Raw genomic sequence first — 6,495 nt, forward strand, 5'->3', positions numbered from 1 at the left:
ATCATATCAAGCATCTTTTTATATGTTTCTTGGTCTTGTATTTACCTCTGCAGGATGGAGGCTGGTTGCCAGAAAGACTGCACTGGGATTAGAAGCCTGAAATTTTCAGCCTTGCCCTGCAACCTCTGGGGAGAGAAGACAGGCAGGGGGCTTAAAGTCATGACCAATGACCAGTAACTGAATCATTATACTTGCAAGTAATGGAACTTCTGTAAAAACTCCTTAGCAGCGGGGTTCAGGGAGCTTCCACATTGCTGAACACATCGAGTTGCTGAATGTGGCACCCTCAGAGAAGGCGTGTAAGTTCTGTGTCCCACCTCACATCCCCAGGCTTCTCTGTCATTTGGCCGTTGCTGAGTTGTATCCTCTAATAAACTGGTGGCTCAGCAGTAAAGAATCTGCATGCCAATGCAGGGTGCAGTTTGAATCCCTGGGTTGAGAGGGTCCCCCGGAGAAGGAAATGGCTATCCATTTCAGCATTCTTGAACATCTGAAAGTTTATCATTCACGTAGTGCTGAAGCCTGGCTTGGAGAATTTTGAGCATTACTTTGCTAGCTGTGAGATGAGTGCAATTGTGCGGTAGTTTGAGCATTCTTTGGCATTGTCTTTCTTTGGGATTGGAATGAAAACTGACCTTTTCCAGTCCTGTGGCCACTGCTGAGTTTTCCAAATTTGCTGGCATGATCAGTGCAGCACTTTCACAGCATCATCTTTTAGGATTTGAAATACCTCAAGAAGAGATAAGAAAGAATAGCAAGAAGAGATAAGAAAGCCTTCTTCAGCGATCAATGCAAAGAAATAGAGGAAAACAACAGAATGGGAAAGACTAGAGATCTCTTCAAGAAAATCAGAGATACCAAAGGAACATTTCATGCAAAGATGGGCTCGATAAAGGACAGAAATGGTATGGACCTAACAGAAGCAGAAGATGTTAAGAAGAGATGGCAAGAATACACAGAAGAACTGTACAAAAAAGATCCTCACGACCCAGATAATCACGATGGTGTGATCACTCACCTAGAGCCAGACATCATGGAATGTGAAGTCAAGTGGGCCTTAGAAAGCATCACTACGAACAAAGCTAGTGGAGGTGATGGAATTCCAGTTGAGTTATTCCAAATCCTGAAAGATGATGCTGTGCAAGTGCTGCACTCAATATGCCAGCAAATTTGGAAAACTCAGCAGTGGCCGCAGGACTGGAAAAGGTCAGTTTTCATTCCAATCCCAAAGAAAGGCAATGCCAAAGAATGCTCAAACTACTGCACAATTGCACTCATCTCACATGCTAGTAAAGTAATGCTTAAAATTCTCCAAGCCAGGCTTCAGCAATATGTGAACCATTTAGAAAAGGTAGAGGAACCAGAGATCAAATTTCCAACATCTGCTAGATCATGGAGAAAGCAAGAGAGTTCCAGAAAAACATCTATTTTTGCTTTATTGACTATGCCAAAGCCTTTGACTGTGTGGATCACAATAAACTGTGGAAAATTCTGAAAGAGATGGGAATACCAGACCACCTGATCTGCCTCTTGAGAAATTTGTATGCAGGTCAGGAAGCAACAGTTAGAACTGGACATGGAACAACAGACTGGTTCCAAATAGGAAAAGGAGTACGTCAAGGTTGTATATTGTCACCCTGTTTATTTAACTTTTATGCAGAGTACATCATGAGAAATGCTGGACTGAAAGAAACACAAGCTGGAATCAAGATTGCCGGGAGAAATAACAATAACCTCAGATATGCAGATGGCACCACCCTTATGGCAGAAAGTGAAGAGGAACTCAAAAGCCTCTTGATGAAGGTGAAAATGGAGAGTGAAAAAGTTGGCTTAAAGCTCAACATTCAGAAAACGAAGATCATGGCATCTGGTCCCATCACTTCATGGCAAATAGATGGGGAAACAGTGGAAACAGTGTCAGACTTTATTTTTCTGGGCTCCAAAATCACTGCAGATGATGACTGCAGCCATGAAATTAAAAGACGCTTACTCCTTGGAAGGAAAGTTATGACCAACCTAGATAGCATATTCAAAAGCAGAGACATTACTTTGCCAACAAAGGTTTGTCTAGTCAAGGCTATGGTTTTTCCTGTGGTCATGTATGGATGTGAGAGTTGGACTATGAAGAAGGCTGAGCACTGAAGAATTGATGCTTTTGAACTGTGGTATTGGAGAAGACTCTTGAGAGGCCCTTGGACTGCAAGGGGATCCAACCAGTCCATTCTGAAGGAGATCAGCCTTGGGATTTCTTTGGAAGGAATGATGCTAAAGCTGAAACTCCAGTACTTTGGCCACCTCATGCGAAGAGTTGACTCATTGGAAAAGACTCTGATGCTGGGAGGGATTGGGGGCAAGAGGAGAAGGGGACGACAGAGGATGAGATGGCTGGATGGCATCACTGACTCGATAGACATGAGTCTGAGTGAACTCCAGGAGTTGGTGATGGACAGGGAGGCCTGGCATGCTGCGATTCATGGGGTCGCAAAGAGTTGGACATGACTGAGTGACTGATCTGATCTGATCTAAGTGCAGCACTTTCACAGCATCATCTTTTAGAATTTGAAATAGCTCAGCTGGAATTCCATCACCTCCACTAGCTTTGTTTGTCGTAATGCTTCCTAAGGGCCACTTGACTTCACATTCCATGATGTCTGACTCTAGGAGAGTGATCACACCATCGTGATTATCTGGGTCATGAAGATGTTTTTTGTATAGTTGTTCTCTGTATTCTTGCTACCTCTTAATAGCTTCTGCTTCTGTTAGGTCCATACCATTTCTGTCCTTTATTGTGCCCATCTTTGTGTGAAATGTTTCTTTGGTATCTCAAATTTTCTTGAAGAGATCTCTAGTCTTTCCCATTCTGTTGTTTTCCTCTATTTCTTTGCATTGATCACTTAGAAAGGCTTTCTTATCTCTCCTTGCTATTCTTTGGAACTTTGTTTTCAAATGTGTATATCTTCCCTTTTCTCCTTTGCCTTTTGCTTCTCTTCTTTTCACAGCTATTTGTAAGGTCTCCTCAGACAACCATTTTGCCTTTTTGCATTTCTTTTTCTTGGGGATGGTCTTGATCCCTGCATCCTGTACAGTGTCACGAACCTCTGTCCATAGTTCTTCAGGCACTCTGTCTATCAGATCTAATCCCTTGAATCTATTTCTCACTTCCACTCTATAATCCAGATTTCAATGTATAATTTCAATATATACAATATATTCAATATAATTTCAATGTGTAATTTCAATATACAGATGCACAATATATATATTCAATGTATAATTTGCATATACAGATTTCACTGTATAATCCAGATGTTCAAGCTGGATTTAGAAAAGGCAGAGGAAACCAGAGATCAAATTGCCAACATCTGCTGGATCATCGAAAAAGCAAGAGAGTTCCAGAAAAACATCTACTTCTGCTTTATTGACTATGCCAAAGCCTTTGGCTGTGTGGGTCACAACAAAATGTGGAAAATTCTGAAAGAGATGGGAATACCAGACCACCTGACCTGCCTCCTGAGAAATCTGTATGCAGGTCAGGAAGCAACAGTTAGAACTGGACATGGAAAAACAGACTGGTTCCAAATTGGGAAAGGAGTATGTCAAGGCTGTATATTGTCACCCTGCTTATTTAACTTCTGTGCAGAGTACATCATGAGAAATGCTGGGCTGGATGAAGCACAAGCTGGAATCAAGATTGCCGGGAGAAATATCAATAACCTCAGATATGCAGATGACACCACCCTTATGGCAGAAAGCGAAGAGGAACTAAAGAGCCTCTTGATGAAAGTGAAAGAGAAGAGCGAAAAAGTTGGCTTAAAACTCAACATTCAGAAAACTAAAACATTGGTTTGCCATCACTTCATGGCAAATAGATAGGGAAACAATGGAAACAGTGACAGACTTTATTTTTTGGGGCTCCAAAATCACTGCAGATGGTGACTGCAGCCATGAAATTAAAAGAGGCTTACTCCTTGGAAGAAAAGTTATGACCAACCTGGACAGCATATAAAAAAGCAGAGACATTACTTTGCCAAGAAAGGTCAATCTAGTCAAGGCTATGGCTTTTCCAGTAGTCATGTATGGATGTGAGAGTTGGACTATAAAGAAAGTTGAGTGCCGAAGAATTGATGCTTTTGGACTGTAGTGTTGGAAAGACTCTTGAGAGTCCCTTGGACTGCAAGGAGATCCAACCAGTCCATCCTAAAGAAAATCAGTCCTGGGTTTCATTGGGAGGACTGATGCTGAAACTGAAACTCCAGTACTCCAGCCACCTGATGCGAAGAGCTGACTCATTGGAAAAGACCCTGATGCTGGGAAAGATTGAGGGCAGGAGGAGAAGGAGACGACAGAGGATGAGATGGTTGGATGTCTTCACTGACTCAATGGACATGAGTTTGGACAGGGAGGCCTGACGTGCTACAGTCCATGGGGTCGCAAAGAGTCAGACACAACTGAGCGACTAATCTGAATCTGAACCAGCATTCTTGCCTGGAGAATCCCATGCACAGAGGAGTCTCACTTGCTACAGTCCAGGGAGTTGCAAAGAGTCAGACACGACTTAGTGATTAAACAGCAAAAACAACAGTAGTAAAGGAAGCACCTTCCTGAAGTTCTGTGAGTTGTGCTAGAGGATTATCAAACCTGCAGAGGGGGCCTCGGGCACCTCTGATTTACAGCCGTTTGTCAGAAGACTGGGTGGCCCAGGACTTGTGAGTGATGTCTGAAGTGGGGACAGTCTTAGGGACCAAAGGACCCCTTTCACTGACTCTAGGTAGACAGTGTCAGAATTGAATTGAATTGTTGGACACCAGCTGGTGTTGGAGAGTCGGGCAAGTGGTGCGTTAGAAGACATCACGTATTTAGTGTCAGCAGGAAAAAATAATCGCTCAGGATCGTACCTGATGTAAGTGTGGTGCCAGTCACGGAGGGAGCAGTGGACACATTCATTCGTTTATTCCAGGTATTTATCACACAGCTGCTTCATACCAGACATTGTTGCAAGCACTTGCGTGGTGACCAGAGTAAATACAGTGTAAAAAGTCCCTGCCCACGTGGGGTTGGATTCTAAGAGGGAGCAAAGAAAGAAGAAGGAAGCATGTAGCAGATCAGAAAGTGTGTTAGTTTGTGAGGGCTGCCTTTGCCAATACGCAGACTGCACGGCTTAAACAACAGGACTGTGTCACCTCTCTGTGCCGGAGGCCGGAAGTCCGACATCAGTGCCGACGGGGTTGGTTCTTCCCAAGGCCGTGAAGGGGAAGCTCCTCCAGGCCTCCTTCCTGCTTGTGGATGTTATCTTCTTTCACTGCCTTCACGTCCCCTCTCCTTTGTGGGTGTCTTTCCTTTTCACAAGGACACAGTCATGCTTGTCGTTTTGTTAGTCGCTCAGTTGTGTCCCACTCTTTGGGACCCCATAGACTGTAGCCCATCAGGCTCCTCTGTCCCTGGGATTCTCCAGGCAAGAATACTGGAGTGGGTTGCCATTCCTTTCTCCAGGAGGTCTTCCCAACCCAGGGGTTGAATCCAGGTCTCCTGCACTGTGGGTGGATTCTTTACTGTCTGAGCCACTAGGGAAGCCCCCATATGGTGTGTGGACCGCCCCCCACCCCCCACAATGGGCTCATTTTAACTTGATTCCTTCTGTGAAGTCTCTATCACAAAATAAGGTTCTGAGTAAATAGGGGTTGCTGCTGCTGCTAAGTCGCTTCAGTTGTGTTTGACTCTGTGCGACCCCATAGACGGCAGCCCACCAGGCTCCACTGTCCCTGGGATTCTCCAGGCAAGAACACTGGAGTGGGTTGCCATTTCCTTCTCCAATGCATGAATTGAAACGTGAAAGTGAAGTCGCTCAGTCGTGTCCGACTCTTAGCGACCCCATGGACTGCAGCCTACCAGGCTCCTCCATCCCTGGGATTTTCCAGGCAAGAGTACTGGAGTGGGGTGCCATTGCCTTAGGATTCAGCATATTTTGGGGGTAGGAGACAGTTCAGTCTGTAACAGGTAGGCACTGTAGCATACAGAGGGCAGGAGTGGGTGGTTTGTATATAGAGAGCAGTCAGGAGGGCTTCCCTTAGAAGGTGAGGTCTGAGCAGATCTGAAAGATATGAAGGAACAAGTCCTACATGTGTCGGATGTTGGGGAAGAGCTGCCAGACTCCTGGTGGTCTCCGAGACCCTAGGGAGGAGAGCAAGCAAGCACATGAGGCCAATATGGAGCCTGGGGGCAGGGCGGCGTCTGCTCCTGCATGAAGGACTGTATCAGTGTCCTGAGGCTTCTGTAACAAAAGATCACAAACTGGGTGGCTGAAAGCGTCAGAAATGTGTTCTCTCACCATTTTGGAGACCAGAAGTCTGAAATCAAGGTCTTATAAGGCCACGGTTGCTCCCTTGCTGGCTGCCAGCCATCCTTGGCATTTCTTGTCTTGCAGCAGCATAATTCTAATCTCTGCCCTCCGCCACCCATCCACACCCCGTCGTCTCACGACCATCATCCCTCTGTGTG

This window comes from Bos indicus x Bos taurus, chromosome 1, assembly GCF_003369695.1.
Source record: "Bos indicus x Bos taurus breed Angus x Brahman F1 hybrid chromosome 1, Bos_hybrid_MaternalHap_v2.0, whole genome shotgun sequence".
Taxonomy (NCBI): domain Eukaryota; kingdom Metazoa; phylum Chordata; class Mammalia; order Artiodactyla; family Bovidae; genus Bos; species Bos indicus x Bos taurus.